Genomic DNA, 18511 nt, shown 5'->3' with positions numbered 1-18511 from the left:
CTAATAGCATTTTTCAGTATAACCTTTCACAGTTCCTCACCGTTCGAGTTACTCTAGTCTCGGTTGTTTATACACAACAAGGTCTTAAATCCTCTCTTAGAAAATAAAGATGTTGATGCAAAAGCAACAAGAGCTTCTGGCAGAGCTAAAATCCATCCATTCTCTCCTCCTTCTCCGCATGCCACCCCCTTCAATCTGCTGTAACTAAAAGCCCTTTTACTTCGGCACTTGAGCACTTTGATAAAATGCATGTTGAGTAAATCTTACATGACATTTTTACTCTGGGTGATATGTATATAAAGTTGAGCTGGCTCAGTGCTAACCTTGCTTCGCTCTTCTTGATGATGCCGTTATTAAACTGATAAATTAACTGTGGAAATCAGTGCTCCGAGATGCTGGAGGCGAGACAGGAAGGGGACGAGGCAGTCAGGAAGGATGATGGTCTGGATGCAGCCGCTAGCTCTGGAGCAGCTGGGGCTGGGCAGGGAGCAAGGGAGCATCATCCAGCCCTCCCTCCTCCTCTTGTGCTGGCTCTGCTGCTGGCTGCCGTGGGAGATGGGAGAAACAACCCCCTGCTCTAAATCACCGCTGCTATTGTTGTGTTTTCAGCGTATGATCAGCGAGTGTCCCCGTTCTGTGGTGCTGTGCGTGTCCCTTTGGCAAACCTGCAACATCAGGTTCAGGGCTTGCACCCGACTTGCTCGCAAGGCACCCAACTTGCACCGGTCCGACCCGAAGGAGAACACGTCCCAAAATAGTTGGAGACGTGCTGCCTGCAGGAGCTCTTTTCTAGGTCAGAGTGATGAGCTCATTGCTGCTGCTCTCCCGAGTGCCAGTGAGGTACGGCGAAAGGGTTGGCTTGTTCCAAGGGGCTCATCTTGCAAAGAGTGGCCTCAGTCCTGGGGGTCTGGGTGAGGGGGAAGGACATGCATTGAATTTGCCCAAGAGTTCAGACAGGATAGCTCCAGAAAACAAATCTTTTAGTCCCCCAATCCAAGTTCCCACTCTGGAGGACACAACCCCAACCCTTCTCTCAGTGTTTGAAATGTCCAACAAGTGATGTACAAAATGCACTTTCCTAGTGTGGTGAGAAAGACGTTCGAGAGCAGGGAGGTGTACTGTTGGTGGTGCCTGTTGCTGTATGTGGCTCTTTGCAAGTCGCTGCTTTGCTGGTTGAGAGCAGCAGAGCATGGGACCCTCTCCAATTCCTCCTGAGCACCTGGCCCGGAGTTCAGGCTGAACACCCCATGCTGCCTGCTGTGCTCGCTGGGTTCTGCCAGTCCTGGCCCCTTGCATCCCGGTGGTACTGGTATCTTGCAGGTTGGGAAAAAGCCATGTCCTTCTGTTTTCCCAGATGAATTTTCTTCCTCTCCCCTGGCAGCCAGACCATATGTAGGTGCCCCTGCATGCAAAGCACAGCAAAGGAGGGATGAAGCAGCAGTTTGGGAGGAATAAGTGGGATCTGATTGACAGTGGGGCATGGTGGAGGAGATAACCCCCAGGTCCAGGCAGGCTGGGGGCAGCGGTCCGATGTCTGGCCAAGCATGAACACCATGGAGCAGACACACCAGAGGCAGCTTGAGCAGGGTGGGGAGGGGCAGCAACTCCCCAGCCAGCCTGCAGCCCTAGCAGAGCATCCTCCTGCTGCTCCCAGTCCCTCCAAGACTCTAAAGTTTGTCCTGCTGTGCCCCTCGCCCCAGATTGGAGATGCCATGCCATGCCATGCCCTCCTCACGAGGGGTCCCAGAGCGGGGCCAGCATCCCCACCCATGGGAACCCCTGCAAGCCTCCGGGCTTGTGCAGCACCAGCACCACCACTAACCCCGTTTGGCAAGAAATTCCCAGCCCAGCCTCCCCAAGCAGCCTGCCCAGCACTGAGCCGCCGTGCTCCCGGCAGCTCCCCACCCTGAGCTGTCAGCCCTGTCTTCTGCGGGGATTTTTCTCTTTTTCTCTATTCCGCCCCCCCTCCCCCCCCCCCAGAAGTGCTGATGGACAAGTTGAGTAACTGTATCTGCTTGTTACAGGACATCTTGAGGCTGATTGCGGAGGTCAGGACTCAACTGGAAAGACCGCAGCGGGTTGCTGACTGGCATCCACGGTCCAGATAAGATAAAAACAACTGATGACAGCAGGGAAGTGAAACAGTCATCTCAGCACTTGGATTAGTGCCCAGCAAAGAGGAAGGGAAAAAAACCCGAGGAGGGCCAGTGGGGAGGGGAAGGGGGTGGAATATGTATTAGAATAGAAGCTCTGGAAAAAGCTATCAGGAGGCAGCAGATTTGGGTGTTAAATATTTATGAATTAGCGGCACTTGTCGTGTTCTTTCTGAGTCGCAAGTTTCCAGGACGGGTGCGTGTGTGGCTGCAAACCTGCCATCGCCGCCGCCACCGTGCCGTGGCAAATAGTGTTGTGGTGGGAAGAACGAAGGCATGGAGGAGCGGTGAGAGCAGGAGGCAAGGTGACCGGCGTTGGCGGGTCTGGCAGTACCGAGACTCGCAGTGGTGCAGAATAAATCCAGATGAAGAGGAGGAAGGATAAATGAGGTGCCATAAAAGCGACTATTATTATTCAGAAAATTCTGCTGAAGAGCACTGGAGTAATTAAATCATAATTGCTTATTACTCAGCTGAAGTGACATTGTAAGTGGCTGAAGGTCTGTGATGAGGAGAGGAAGGGGGGTCTCAGCTTTTCTGCCGTGCTCCAGGTTCGCCTCCATCCCACTGCGGAAGTGTGCTTCCCCGCGGCAGCAGAGCAGAAACCCCGGCCCATGGTGAAGGTCAAAAGCCCCCGCCCGAGCCTGTAAAGCTCATTTTCACTGTGGCACCCAGATAGAGCATCCCATGAGCGCTGCAGCAAGTGCAGTATTATCGGCTGCTGCGGGACAGGGAGCCGGGAGCAGCTTCGCCTCCCGGGGCGAGAGGTACCTGAGCCCTGGTGGACTCGCCCAGGTTGGCCGTTTATTCCTGGAGGTGAGGACCTTTGGGTTAGGCTGACCCGCTAAACTCTGAGAGCTTTAAAGGAGCCGTTCCCCACTGTGAAACAAAGAGCCTGCAGATCCTGTAAGCACTTAATTACACAGTGATGTTTATGGAACGTTTTAAAGGGCTCATGTAATCTGGCAGCACAGAGGAGACACGGAGTCGAGGTTTGGAAGCGTGAGCCTTCCTGGCGTGCCATGCCATGGCGGGCTTTCCTTTCGCCAGCCAGGTTGGGATGATAAACTGTATTTTCAGGTTTAGGTAACATTCCGAATTTTGGTGGAGTTTCCTCATTTTTGTTTCTAAGTCGCTCTGTGTTTCACATTCTGAAATATTCTGAAACGAGGTCATCTGGCACTTAAGTACAGCTGAGCATCTCTTATTTATTTTTTTTTCACCCCTGTTTGCTGCTTCCCTCCCCACCTTGCCCTCCATCATGCTGCCTGTGGGCAGGGAGAGCTGGCTGTGCCCTGCCACACACCCGTCCTGCCGGTGGGAGCATCCGGGCTGGAGAGCGAAGGACCAAGCCGTGGCCGCATCCCACTGGCGCACTGTGATGCTCTTGACTCTGCTCACATCCCATCGCATCCCAGGTGAACTTCCCTGGTGGGAAAGAAGAAGAGGAGAAGGGCCCATCACTGTTGCTGGCTGCTTGACTTTATTCTGCTCCAGTTCCAGCCAGCAGAACAAGGTCTGTGGTTCAGCCCTGAGAACTGGGCAGGTTTGGTGGGAAAAATGCTGGAAATGATGGAAAAGAGCATCCCTTCTGGGGCGATCTCAAGGATAAACCCATACTCACCACGCCACGCGCTCGCGGGAAGCGTCAGCCTCCAGTGCTTCGAGGAGCAGAGAAGCTGGTTACGTTTCCACCAGGCGTATTTATTTTTATTTTTTAAATAGCTGTAAAATGAGTCACCTGGCACCGCAGCAGAATGCAGCCCACCAGCAAGGAGAGCGCCGAGGAACTGCCAGGGAATCTGCTGCCAATAAACCACTCGCGGCTTCAGACAGTCTCTTGTTTTGGGTCTCGCTGGAGCCAGCTGGGAGGCGAGCCTGTGGCCGGTGCCAGCACCGACCCCTTCACCGGGACCCGCCACGGCCACGCTCACCGCTCCTGCTGCCAGCCTGTTTTGTCTAATTACATGGGGCTAATGGGGAGAGCACAAAAGCCCGCGGCTCCCCCGGCCCCTGCTCTTCAGGGAGAGCCCGGCCAGGAGACACCAGGGAACTTGTGCTCCTATAAAAAGAAATACAATTTTTTTTCTTCTTGCAGCAAAGACATCCCTAAATGAGAATCATCTGTGGGTTTCTTCCTGTCCTGGTGCGTAACCCCAAAGCTTTATCCTGTTCCCATGCTCCCGGGAGGGTGCATTTCCCATGGGGAGCAGGGGCGAGGGGGGCAGCCGGGGCCATGCCCGGCTGGATGCCCCTCTGTCTGGAGCAGCCGGCTTCCCTGGCTCCTGCAGCCTTGGCAGGGGTTAAACAGCCAAAGGAGAGAGAAAAGGGCTCTGGTGCTGCAAACAATAAAAAGTCTTCACATTCCACTGAAGTTTCTTGAGCAACTGGCATTTGCCCATAAATGTACTTAAGCAGAAAATCACCAGAAAAGTGCTATAATCTGACAGATTTTTCACAGGCTTAAATATTCATGAATTAAAAGAATTGGCAGAATTTTCTACATTATTAGCTTTCATCATGGCTACAGGAGCAGTTGGTGCACTGGCTGCTCTTCAAAAACTATTAATCTAGTCTGTCATCACAGCAGCCATTTTTTAATTAGCTACTTTACTGAACGATCTGGTGCAGTAGTGAGACTGGAACATTTAAATGGTATTAAAGTTTTAAAGGTGCCCCTTTCCATTTTTAATCTAAGTTCTGAAACGCCACAATAGGGAAACAAATGTAGCGGCGGGTTGCTTCATTTCAATGGTTAACTTATTTTATTTTGGAAAAAATCAAGTCTTGGAAAACTGAGCCGCTTCTACCAGGAGAAGAAATTGCAAGAAATAAATTGTTCTTTAAACTGAAGTTCACAACATTCCTGCCCGATGAAATCAAAACAAGATGTTTGTAGCTGAAACACTGCGTGTGTATTGTAGAGGCAGTAACAGGACATGGCACCGCATGCCTCTTGCTGGAGTTTGTTTTCAGTCCCAGGGTACTAAAGCACACTCGTGTACATCCTCCTCCCGGCCGTGCAGCACCTGCTGCTGCATCCCTGCGTGGCTCTGTGCGCCTGCCGGGAGCATCTCCTGGGCAGGCGGAGCACGGGGGGCCCCGATGCCACATCGACTCTTGCCACAACATTAATTTGAGCTTTTTTTTCCTGCGCAGGGGTGGTTAAGCATTTTGCGGTACGTACCCCAAAGCTCTGGCTGGTTTGAAGTGGCTCCTTCCTAAAAAGCAAGGGCTCTGCGGTGAGCATGTGCGGACTGCTCCCGCATCCACGCGGGCTGCTCCTGCATCCACGCGAGCTGCTCCTGCATCCGTGCAGGCTGCCGTGGAAGCGCATCTTTGGGCCCGGCGAAGGGGAGCGTGCGCGGGCTGCGAGCTCGGTGCTGCCTTCGCCAGGTGTTGGGGCTGCAGCAATGCTGTTGGCGTTAAACCTCTCTGCGACCCATGGTCCGCCCTGGCCTTGGCTGGTGGGTGAGCTGGATTTATAACTGGCCTTTTATTTTGGATTCACCAGCCCCCGAATCATTGCACGTGTCAGCTCTGGCCTGCTCCTGGGGGAAAGCAAGCTCCGGAGGTGGGGATGGATACCGAAAAGTCCAGCTGGAAACGTCTCCTGCCCAGCGAGGTGTCGCAGGTCTGGGGTGTAGCAAGAGGCGTGCTCTCTGGCTTGGAGGATGGGACAAACCCCTCTGTCCCCGGCTGTCCCCAGCCCTGTGCTGGGGGAGCACACAGAGAGGTGCTCTCTGCCCCGGGGGGGGGTCAGCCCTGGGCAGCGAGGGGTCGGCTCCAGACCCAGAGCGTGATGGTGTATGTGCTAAGTCTGAGCTTTTCTCTAAGTAAACTTTATCAACCATGTACTTGGCTCAGCCCGTTTTGAACCCTGCTTTGCTCTCTGTGCCAGAGATGCTGCTCTCCTGGCTTATGATTTGCATGTGAAAACACAGAAAAATTATGTCTTTATGGTGGTTTTGAATGTGCCTTTTTTGGCATCAGTGGCTACGTCTCCGATCTCCGCTGCTCGTTATTGCCAGAGCTTTAATTTTTGCATTATAGTGCCAGTGTCCTGCTGACTGGGGAAAGGAACTGCTGTATGTTCAAGATTTTTTTCTCCTATTGTCATGTAAAGCAAGAAGGGTAAAGAAATTGGCGGCTACAAATGCCGGTGCTGCAGCTATAACCTTTCAAAAAGTTGCTCTTTGTAAGTCCTTCTACCATGAGAAGTCATTGTAAAGGAGGTTTTTCTTTTACTTGACTTGATATCGTACTTACTGTTAGAAAGGACCAAGACAGGCACTGGCAGGTTACCAAAGGCTATATATTAATATTGAGTGCTGCGAGAGAAATTCACAAACCACTGCCCATTTTTGCTCTGTCCACAGCTCCAGCTGAAAAACTGCATCATCGCATTTAGCCTGGAAAACACTGGGGTTTTGGGTTTTTTTTTTGATTATGTGGAATAGGGAAAGTCTGAAACTCAGAGAGCTGAGGTAGATTTTAATGCTTTCTGAGAAACAATTTTTTTTTTCAAGTGTGAATGTTTGCATGGATGAAGTATTTTGGTAGTGAACGTGATCCCCTGTGAAGTTCAAACTCTGCACGGAGACCCTGATTCTCAGGAAAAGGGTGAAAAAATCCCACTCTACTTCATAGCTTCAAGGGAGGAAGGATGGGGAAACATTCCCAGAAAATCTTTTATTTACAGTGAGTGACTTTTCTTGGAGTTCTCTTGGTTTGTTTTGGTTTGTGGTTTTGTTTTTTCCATCGTGAATAAGTTTTCTGCCTGTTGCTGTCTTATGGGTTGGAAAAGTAGCTCCCAGCGGAATCCGTGAGGGGTCTCGCAGGCAAAGCCTTATGGAGAGGGTTGAGGATCAGGACGCAGCTCCTGTGGCCGTCCTGCCAGCATGGGGAGGCTCAGCTCTGCCACCCCACACGGAGAGGGAATGGAGTGCATCTCCTGCAACCCCAACCTCTCCAGCATGATTGATTAACACTCAGCGTGGCACGTGGCATGAGCTGGAAGGATGCACCTTAAATCAGAGTTACTCCTGTAACGCACAGGCTGCTGCTGTCATTTCCATTAAATGCTGGGCAAAGGTTTAGCATGGTGAGATATGGTGTATATAACTCTGTAGCTACTTTTCCTCATGCCACTTGCCTCCGGCTGCTCCCACCTCTTGTTACCCCACAGCTGCAGTTGCTTCTGCTCTGGGGCTGCACAGCCCAAAACGCCGCAGTGCCCTCCCGGGAGGTGCCGAGCAGCCCTCGCTCTGGGATGCCCGTCCAACCAGCGAGTCGGCGGGTTTAAAATTGCTGGGCTAGAAAACAAAGGGAACAACCTGCTCCTCTTCCCCTGCAGCACTGCTCTTCATGCGCTGCGTGGATTTGAAACGTAACGTTAAGGCTGGTGCATTAATGAGCAGACTCTCTCGTTAGCGCGGTTGCAGCCATGGCTTGTGTCGCCTGCTCTTGCCTTCTGGGGAGCAGCATTGGGGCTTCACAGATTTGGTGTTTCACAGCAAAGAAATGCAGGTTTGCGGGCTGGGGGCTGGGTATGGGACAGATATTGGGACGGACATCAGGACATACATCAGGACGTCCAATTTTATATCCCAGGCTCTGGCTGTGATTTATCGCACAGTCCTGGGCAGTTGCAGAAACTTCCTCACTCCTCTGCAGCCCCATGAGAATCCAGCCTGCTCATCCTGCAAAACACTGGGAGCAGGGAGGGAGGTGGGGAAGGGCAGGAATCGCTGTGGCAAAGCTAGTCACTCTTACCGTGGTTAATAATTATGACTTCTTTTTTTTTTAACTCTGTTTCATTGTTTTTAATATGTAGTCACTTAAATGAGGCACACACCCTTCTTGGCAATTATTTGTAATTGTTCCCTGTGAGTTCTTGAACAAAACACTCTTTATTAGTACTCAAAGCTTCCAAAAGCATTGCAGATCCGATAGAGATATTTTATTCAGCGGGCTGCACCACATGCTAGCCCATTAATTAAATTTCCTAGATAGGATAATTTATTAGAAGAATTTACTCAATATGTTCTTTAAAATGTAGGGTTGGCCCATGCTTTCTGTTGTGTAATACATGACTCTGCTATTTGCTATTTACTTTTGGGGATAAAAACGAGCCTTTACATTTAAATTCAAATGAACATCTGAACAAAATGACTGGGTTTGTAGTAGATTACCCCACTGAAATCTTATCATCCTGCTGCGGGGTTTTGCATAGTTTGAAGTAGCTGGGAAGGAGGAAAACGCTGCTGAAGTGTGTGAAAGCGATGGGGAATGGTGGGAGCATCGGCCGGGGCTGGGCTGGGATTTAGAGGAAAAGCTTCTGCCCGGAACGGAGATGGGAGGGCAGCTCTGCAGCCGGGCTTTGATTTACACAGCGCGCAGTTTCTGTGCTCCAGAGCCCCTCGGTATGCAGTCCTGGATGATACTGTAGGGCCTAAAAGAAACTTGCACATCTATTAAAAAAAGAAAAAAAAAAGGACTTTATTTTTTTGTGTTTGAACAATGAAGCCATATGTGTTTCTTCTCATTAAACCCAGTTTTTTTTTTTAAAGGAACTCCACTGCAGAAACAAGCATGGAAGCTGACATAATTAAAGGCTTCTTTTTCCCCAGCCGTGGTCCTCTGGTCTTTGAAGAGCTCGGGGATCCCTGAGGAATGCTCTGAACTCTGCAATATTTTGATAGCTGCAATAACATAATCAAAAGATGCTTTCATGAAGAGAGCACCTTGTGTGAATTGAGGCCGCCCCCTCTCCCCCCGCCGATCGCCAATTTAATGGGGTCCAGAGCTCGAGCGCAGATGGGTAGTTTTATTTTCTGCCTGTGCTTCTCCAGGGAGGCTGCCTCGCGCGATGCTGAAGTGCTTTCTGGAAAGAGCCGGAGCGTTTTCCTGTGCTCTGTGGCCCCTCTCCCTGTGATGCTCAGCTGCCGAGCCTGGCTGGGCATGGTGGGGAGAGTGGGGCCTGGGGGGTGGGCGGCTGCAGCCCACCCTCACCAGCTTGGACTCTGCTGCCCTTCAAATTATTCCACACAGCAATTCTCTTCTGCTTGAGAGTCCGCCAGGTTGTTATTCATCCTGAAATCCTCATTAAAACACTTTAATTTCTCCCTTTCGTTAGCTAACCGGCTCATCTGTTTGCATGAATCCTTCTCTCTGTGCCCAAGCCATTGAAATCCTGATTTTTTTCCATGTTGTCTCTGCAAGCTGCAGCCCCATGCGTGTCCGCTCCACCTGAGTTTTGGCAGCAAGGGCTGTTTGGAACGAGGAAATTGGGGCATTTCTTTAATCATTAAGCTGGAATCATTAAGCTTTAATCAGGCCAAATTAGGGTTTTGAATCCCGCCGCCTCGCATCAGTCTCTAATTGTATGAACTCAGTCACTCCTGAAGCAAAGCTGTCCTGCGGCTCTGTCCTCCCCGGCTGGAGAGCAGCGGGCACGGTGCCACCGGCGTCCCCCGCGCCAGGACCCCGCAGCTCTGGCGGCAGCGATGCTTTCGAGCCTTCTCGCTGCTACGAGCTTGTCCCTGCCGCAGGTGGGGGCAGCCGTGCGACCGGGCGCGTCCCGGGGCTGGTCCGTGGGGACCCTGCCCGGCCCCACGCCCCCAGAGCATCGTGGCAGTACCAGGGTCACTGCTGGGATGGCTGGCCCTGGAGCTACATCCCGACAACCCCGTTACCTTTCCTCTGACCCTGAGGGGGTCGAGACGTTGGGTTTGTCCCAGTAGAAGCTGAGCCCGCTCTTTCCCTTCCCTCTGCTCCACCTCTGCTCATCACCAGTCTTCCTTGGGTGCTTCTGCGGCAGCCTTGGCACGAGGGGGAGCAGGGAGCGGTGATGCATGGTGGCATCTGTGCCAGTCGTCTCCGCTCCGACTAGTTCATCACCTCTTGTCTCCCATAAAAGCAGCTATTCACAATATAATGTGAATGAATTCTCATTAAAGCCTGCTAAATTACTCCGAGACAAAGCAAGGCGCCAGCACACGGGCTGCTTTGCCAATTCTTCACGGCGTGTTTAATTTACCGCAGAGTCCTTGCCTTCCAGATCTAGGAGGGTGCTGCTCAGACCCTGGCTGGCACAGCTGGGGGAGATGGCAGCACCCTTTTGCCCACAGCACCCCAGAGCTACCCCTGGCTGCTGCCCTGCCAGGGCTCAGCTGGGGATGGAGCTGCCTGTGTTAGCTGGGAGTGGGAGCCCCAAAACCTCCCCTGCCTTGGGGAGAAAGCAGCCAGGGAAGTCACAGCACTGTCTGCCTCCTCCCCTTGCCCCACGCTTCGCTTTTGCTTGCCTATTGCTGTGGGCAGGACCATGACCGTGACCTGGTGAGACCCGCGTGAGTCACGGCACCGGTGACTTGCCACCCCGAAGGGCACGTTCTGCGTTGTGCTGCACCGACTAGTGTTACACCATCCGGGCTAAAAGCGAGCAGCGTAATTCTGTTGCAGTAAAAGAGCAGAATTCACATGGCTAATATAATTTCACAGAATTTACGCTTTTTTTTTTAATGCATGTATTTCCCCACGCTTTCTGAATTTCCCGTAGCTCAGCTGACTGCGCTGACTTTCCTCCCACTCATACCAAGACAACGCAAATGAGAGGAGGACAGGTCGGTTTTGCCCTGATAATGGTTCCCCAGTGCAGCTTATACCACTTGGGTTACAAAATATGGGGTTTTCATAGTTCATAAGTACTTCCCCCAAACCACCTGAATCTCAATTTATCTCAAATCTGGCTTTTCTCTACAGCTGGTCCCCCAGAGGTGACACTTTGGAGACAACTCCTGTAGCTCGGTCATGAACCTGCGATGGCCAACGGCTTTCTGATGGCGGTGGAGGTGGTGAATCTTCTTGTACGGAGCAAACCCTAGGAAGGGGCTGGGGCCAGCGCGGTGGGAGCCTGGCTGGGGCAGGGGATGGGTGTCAGCAGCTTTCGCTGATCGCTGCTGTTTCGGTGTGTGCTTGAAATGTCTCATGCAGCCATGGCTCCGGCAAGCAGCCTGTGGAAAGGAAACCTGTCTGATGATGTAAAGTGAGATTTTTGGGGTGCATCCAGGCTTTTCAGGGAAAGGACTGATGTAGTCAGCACAAACGAGCGCATTTCGGTCAGTGCTGGCGGTGGCCGGCAGGGCTCTGCCGGCTGCTGCCTTGGAAATGCCAGAGCCATTGACGCATCCGACAACTGAAGGTTTTGCTGTGGGTCTGTCTTGTACTTTAAGCGATGACTTTGTCTGATGTTTTTCCCCCTGGTGAGGTTTGGGACTGGTACCCAAAGTGAATGCACTGCCAGCAGCATTGCATCCCCCAGCCTAAATCCTCGTATCGTGAAGCTGCGTGGCCAAAGGTACCCGAATTGAGTCTGCCCAGCACAGGGGACGATGGCAACCGCCTTCGCTCCCATCCCGACTCACCCACCCAGCTATTATGGATTCTCACAGATCACTTGGCATCGGGCCATGGCACGGTATTGCCGGGTTTGCATTATAACCTCTTATTACAAAACCCTCAACGTTTCTCCGGATTGTTTCGCCTGTTATCATTTTTCCCACAATGCGTTTGCATGATCCTCTCTCAGACTTAACCACATGGCAACCACATCACATAATGCAACTTCTGTTCTGAGATTATTCATATTTTTTTTCCCCTATTGTTGCTTTGCCAAGTTTGTCTTCTAATTCTGAGAAGCTGAATTTAAAAGAGCAGTGTCTCCGGTGCAAGGACATGTTTAGGAGGCAGCGTGAGCAAATCAACTCGACAAGTGTGTTCACAGGAGTCAAACGGGGGGGAGCTGTGAAAAAGCAAAACAAAAGCCCCTCCAAATGTCTATTTTTATTTTATTTCATTTTCTGGAATGTCTCATCACATGAAATAACAATGCATCCCATCGAAGAGACTGCAGACAGGCTCCAGTGAGAGGGCAGCTGAGGAAAAGATTGCTTTATAAGTAGGTTTTTATACGCAATCTATCACAAATGCCAGTTCCCAGCAGAATGGGATAAACAACAAAAAAAGGGCTGCGCTATCTGGGATGTGTGTTTGCAGTCATGCTCCTGGAAGGGAGCAGAGCCTGCGGCCACGGGCACGCTGCCTGTGTCCCTTGCCGACATGGAGGACGGTGTGCCGCAGAGGGGCTGGGGCACAGGCACCGCTCAGGTACCGCTCCGGCTCCAGGTCCTGCTTCCCAGGGAGGATGCGAATGGCTTGGGGATGGTCCAGGGGGGAAGGAGAGCGAGCGGGGCCTGGGCAACATGACCGATGAGGGATAATGGAAAGAAATGAGGTTGTTTAGTCTGGAAAAGGGAAGGCGGCAGGAGGGAAGAAGCATTTTCAGGCCCTTCAGCTGCACGGGGGCTGTGGTACAGCAGAAGGGGCTGACGCGGTTCCCGTGCCCTGGGACGTCAGGAGCTGCCGCGGCCGAGCCCTGGCCTTAGCGCTGCAAAACCACTACCGTCCAAGCCCCATTGGTCTGACGAGCACTGGGACGATGGGGAAGTGCACCAAACCCCCAGTGTTTCTGCCCAGTTTCCCATCTGTGGCAGCCACCAAGGCACTGCCCGCTTCTTGACTTCGTTTCTGATGTAAGTACTCACAAAGGGCAAAAAATAGTGAGGATTTCTGCCCTGCCACCACTGTAGTTCAATATTTTATCTAAAATTAGCACTTTCTTATTAATTTCCCCGGGAGCAGCCAGCTGACGCGCTGGTGTTACACACGAGTGCCTTTGACGGGCAGGCGTGCGGGATGCAGCCAGGGGCCCTTCAGTGCGGGGACGGCAGCAACCAGCAGCCCCAGGGCCGAGGGGTGGAGGAGATGGCCAGTGTTTTCTGGGAAGGATGTTTCAATCTGAGGTTTTGCTTAGATTTGATTTATAATAATTGTAGGCATGCATTAGCTGTTGTTAAACATCCTGGCCTAGGCATCCTCCACGGAGCTGCCACCATCGGAGATACTGGCAGCTGCACCAGGTGTGCACCGGCCGCGGAGATGGAGGGGGACTGTTGTTCCTGAAACACCTTCAGACTCAAAGACCCTTTTTGTTCCTGTTGCTTTTACTTTACAGCTGCTGGAAGCTGGCTTTGTTTAGGACCAAGAATTTTCACTTTGCATCGTTTTCCTTACAAAACCACCCTACCTTCATTCTTCCTTCATTTCTGCATCTTCTAATTCTTGAGTGATCAGCCGTACTGGCCAGTTTAGCATAAGAAATGAAATCAATTCTCATGCCTAGGCTCCAAATGTAAATTCGTTTATTAATAATTTAAATAGATTTATTTATGCAGTTTGATATTTTTCAGGTTCAGGGAAGCAATTCATTTTTCTCGCGTTGATGATCAACAGACACCGTCATTAAGCTCTTCCCCCCCCACCCCATCCTCTTCTTCCATCTTAGCCTGCTAAACAGATCAGAGCTCGCTGGTCTCAGTGGGCTCCCAGGGAAGCTTTCCATGAGCTAATGTAAGTAAATAATTAATTTGACTTTATCTTCTCTCTACTTCGGACATTTCTTCCCCAGAAAAAGGATGGATTTTCCTTCCAAATGTTTCCAGTCACTGCCATACGAAGAGCTTCTGCCAGATGCATCGAGCCTCCAAGGAGAGCGGCAGCTTCTACAAAACACCATGGCGAGGCTGGGGGAGATCATATGGTAAATGTTGATGTGTTAATGGCAGCCACAACATTGTACTCCTATCCAGATCAGGATAAACGGCAAAGCCGGCTCCATGGGATGTGGTGGAATATTTTAAGCAAGAGTCACGTGTATTTACTTAGAATTAGATATCCCTGAAATGAAACCCTCCGTCTGAAAACCCACAAGCCCAAGCCCACCTCATGACAGCTTTTTGCACCTGGTTTTCATCTGTATAATGGGTCTGCCCAGGCCTTGGGGTAAGGATACCACAAAACCCTGGGAATGTTTGAAATTTAGATCTGTTTCCTTGTGGTTTGGACCCCTCTGAGATGAATTGAACTTTCTATCAGTCTGGATTTGCTTTTCTTCTCCTGTGAGATGAAGTCCCTCTGCCGAACCCTTCAGACTTGTGTGAGTCCTGCCTGGCTGTATGCTATGTTACAAATCTGAAACGTTATTTCAAAGACTCACCATTTTTTGCCCCAAACTGTCAAGCAAACCTGATCGCATCACCATGTGGCCTCAGAGTCAGGAGAAACTCTTGGTTTTGCTCGCTGAAGCGCAGGGGATGTGCACAGTGCTGGAGGTTTCCCTTTCATCCCAGGCTTGTCAGAGACACAGAAGATGCGAGCTCTGCCATACCGTGACACCGGCAAAGTGCCGGCTTGGCCGCATGGCCAGCTTCCCTGCCATCCCCCTTCTGCTCGCTTTTGCAAAGCTTTAGCATTTCTCTTTTATCTCACTCTTGCGAGCTTCAAAGACGCCGTGAAGCCAAGTTCTACCTTCCTGCAGATGGGGATTAACCAGCTCATGCTTCCCATACTCATCCTGCAGAACTGGAATTGATTTATTTTGGTTTCAGCAGCAACTACACAGCAGTTCCTGGACGGATGCAAAACCAGGCTTCTCAGAGGCTTTTTAGCATCCTGGCTCGAAGGCCGACGCCACCATCTTCAGCTTTTGATTGCACAAGTTTATGCAAATCAAAGCCCTCTTCCCTGTTTGCTGGCACTGCCTGTTCCCACAGGCAGGAAGTGGCATGAAGTTTGCAGGAGCCGTTCTGTCGGAAAACTCCTGAAAAGCTCCCCACGTCGGCCCCGGTGTGCTCCGGCGTGGGTGTGCGACCAAAGCTCCTCAAAGGAGCTGTGCTCCAGTGCTGGCGGTGGGAGCTGGGATCAGGGGAGGTTGCTGGAAGGAGATGAAGGTTATCTGCCTTACGCAAGTGGTCCCACCAACCTCCTGCTCCGTGAGCTGGCTCCCTCCTGGAGGAGGTCGGTCCTGTCTGGGACGGGGATGAGGAGCTCCCCAGCATCCGTCGCAGGGACCTGGGAGCGGGGCCAGCGTAGAGGGCAGGGGTGCTCAGAGGGGATGCTGCAGACGCACGCAATGGCACGGTGACAGTTGTCCTGCTGCGGATAAGCAAGAGAAAGCCACAGCTTCACGAGATGACAACACTCGTGTTTCTTGGATCACAAGCCTGATCTGTCAATTAGCAGGCGGAGCATCGACTCCAAACACCATCCCCAGAATAGCAGCAGTGAAGTGTTGAAGCATCTATTAAATTTATTTTAAACCACGCATAGTGAGACACGTGGCTGTTCACGTTATTGCAGCATTGCAAGATGCTTCGCCTGGCTTTCCCCTGGATTATTTTTGGCCCTGTGTACACTTTTGAATGGAGTGCCCAGCGGTATGGGTCAGGCCAAAAGTGTGTTTAACCACAGCACTTCCTCTGACAGCAAGAACGGGTGTAAGATACAGGGTACGGCTCCTGGTACATGTCCCGGCTTCTTGTCTCCGAGCTGTCCTCCACTGGATCGCTGACCTGGGATAGCCTCCGATGGGCACATGCCCTGGGAGATAGGATGGAGCTGACGGGGGAGCTTTGTGGGCTTCTTGCATGGTGCAACACCCAGCTTTCCCCTGGACAGGGATTTTGTTCACTTTTTCCAGAGGATGTGAAACACAGGGTGGGTTTTTTGCTAAAGCACCATTTGCTGGGGGGCGTCGCCAGGAGCTTTGCAAGCCAGCAAAGCCAGTTCACCAGGAGCTGAAGCCTCACTCCCTTCCTGGTGTTTCAAAGGCGTAGAAGGTTTGCAGAGTTTCTGTGTCACTGGAAAAGTGGGAGCTTGTGCTGGTGCCGCAGTGGGTGCTCAGGGGGGTGTCCTCAGCTGAAGGAGCTGACCATGTGTCGCATCCCGGCCACTGTCGTGCCATGTGGGTGGAAGGTCCCTCCGGTACATCCCGGTCGCTGTCGCCCCTGTTGCTCGTCAGCAGCCCTCCCTGAGCATCTCTACGGGACCAGTTTGTTCTTTACATAATTTCAATTATGTTTGATAATTAATTGCCCAACTGCAGGATCTCAAACAATGGACTGAATTGATTGAAAGCATGGTAATTCGTGGGGGGGAGATGCTTTTAAATGTGATTTTGCAGCAGATAATGCTCCTTGTAAAGGATTATATGTGATACTTGGGATGTAAAACACTGTGGTTATGCAGATAGCTTTCCCAGCCAGGCTCTGGGCTGTGTCTCAGACACCTCCGTGTTTACCTGCTGCATTTGCCTCTTGCTTGGATCCTTTCCTGGGGTGCAGAGCACTGGGAGGAGCGCGGTCGGTGTGGGGGCAGAGGCGTGGGGCCAGCCGGGGCTTTGCTCAGGGAAGCAGAGATGAGAAGCCATGCACAAGAGGGGATGGGTCAGTGCCCCAGCCAGGGACTCTGTGGGTTGATTTGCACTTTTTTCAAGGAAAAATTATTTTTTTGGTTGTTCTTAAGGCAGATGATTCTCATGGGAGGCTGACGTTCGGGGTATATTTCTCTGTTTTTTCCATTTTTGTGGAAAAGGATGGACACTTGTGCTGGTCTGAGCCATCCTGCACTCACGCTGGAGTATTTTCTTGAGAGAAAATAAAATTTTTTTTTAAAAGGATGTGAATAGTTTCTGGAGATGCACCAACAAAGGCTGATAAAGTTTTCAGTACTATTTCTTATTTTAAAAAGTGCATTTGGAGGAAAAGCAAAGCAGGCTGCGAGTCCCTGCAGGAGAGGGGTGAGGAGAGCCTGCAGAGCCACCGGCAGCAGGGCCGGGGGGTGCCCGGGACCCCCCGAGCTGCCTGGGCTCCCCCTCTCCGCACAGTATGTTAGAAAGCGCCTTTCCTAATTTATTGGTTTTTCTTCCTCGCAGGTGGAGAACTGGAGGGCAGAGCTGTGCAGCCTGCCCATGAGCCCGGCTTCCCAGGAAAGCGGTGGAAGGACATTGATTTATGATCAAAAGGGAAAAAGCAAAGCAGAATAAAAAGAATACTTAAGACTTAAAAACAGGGAAATCTCGTTTCTTCCTGTGTAGGTGTTACCTGAGAATCTTTCATGTTAAACTTAAATGGAATTAAGAATGAGGGGAAAATCACCCTGGGACTCGCGTGATCCTTGTAGCCCTCTATTAAAATTAATCCAGGCATTGATCTGTACAATTTATTAATAGCCTGGCGCGGGGAGCGGAGCCGCTGTGATAAACAGCCGCAGCCCTTGCTCGAGCATCCCGGCTGCAGCAGGTTCCTCGTGTTGTTGTCACCTCGGCGCCCGGTGATTTTATAATTGGTCTGAGTCGTTACTGTCCAAACCCCGCAGAACCAATTAGCCATTGTCCTCCCTGACCTGGGCTTTCTGTGGCGGGAGTGGAACTAAAGACTTAAAACGAAAAACCAAGAGCAAAGACCTAAATCTTTTTGGCTGCCTGATTAATAATCCTGTCAGGCCTATCACAGGCACTAAACAGTAATGCTGGTTGCAGCTGAATTTTTTATACTTTCTATTAATCTTTAATGATAGCTTGGTCACCTAGTCTCTTTTATCTTGTCAGATAAATGTATGGTTAACAGGATAATGAGATTTCTAAGGCTCTGTTCTAGCTTACAGCCATGCAGTGCATGGGGTGACCCCTGCCCCTGCCGGGGAGCGGAGCGGAGGTGATGGTAATTGCTGGATGTGCTGTGAATGTATTGGAAGCTGATGGATGGTTTAAACTTTGATTTGAGGTCAGGAGGTCCCTTGGCTCTGGAAGGCAACTGTGGTTTTATTACTTGCAGGATCTGATGGGGATGTAATTAGATTTAGCTATTGCTTTATTAATAAGTAATTGTTCCTACTATTGCTTTGGGTTAGCAAATATATTCCGCTGATAATTTAGGGCGTTGATACGGCTTTATTTATTAATAAATGGGAATGTATATTTTTGCCTGCAGCAAAGACTAGCACAGAACTCTGTCTGGCCACTTCTCCCGGAGTGAAGGATTTGTTCTTTATTAATTCAATAATTAACCTAATTCTGGGAACTCAGCTCTGCCACAGAAAGTGCATGTGTGCCGGCTGCAACACCAGCCGTTGTGTGGCCGTGCGTTTCACGCAGCGTGTGGGGCGCGGGCAGGATAGCACCCAGGGACGGGGACCTTGAGGGAGGCCGAGATCCCCGTGGGTGCTCGGCGCTGCGCCCGAGCTCTCCCTCAGCTCGAGACCCCCCTCCCCGCCGCCTGGCCACCAGCCCCTGTGCCACCCCAGCCCCTCGGGGCACTCGCGGGGCTGCCGGGAGAGACCCTGGGGCCGAGGGCAGGTGGATTTGCCGGGGAGGGCCGATGCAAGCATCGTTGCGAGCATCCGAGTTTGCTCGTGGAGTCGGCTCTGGGCCATCGGAGCCCTCCGGACCCCTCGCTTCCCCT

General features: G+C 51.5%; 1 long non-coding RNA gene across 1 annotated transcript; it reads left to right on the top strand.

The window, feature by feature from the left end:
• The first annotated feature begins 11086 nt into the window (after positions 1-11086).
• Positions 11087-17092, top strand: LOC126043848 (uncharacterized). The gene is made up of 3 exons (XR_007507528.1): positions 11087-12745; positions 13681-13812; positions 16984-17092. It is a non-coding gene; the product is annotated as an uncharacterized LOC126043848 (long non-coding RNA).
• The last annotated feature ends 1419 nt before the right edge of the window (positions 17093-18511 follow it).

This window comes from Accipiter gentilis, chromosome 10, assembly GCF_929443795.1.
Source record: "Accipiter gentilis chromosome 10, bAccGen1.1, whole genome shotgun sequence".
Lineage (NCBI taxonomy): Eukaryota > Metazoa > Chordata > Aves > Accipitriformes > Accipitridae > Astur > Astur gentilis.
This window is presented reverse-complemented; position numbering and strand designations above follow the sequence as displayed.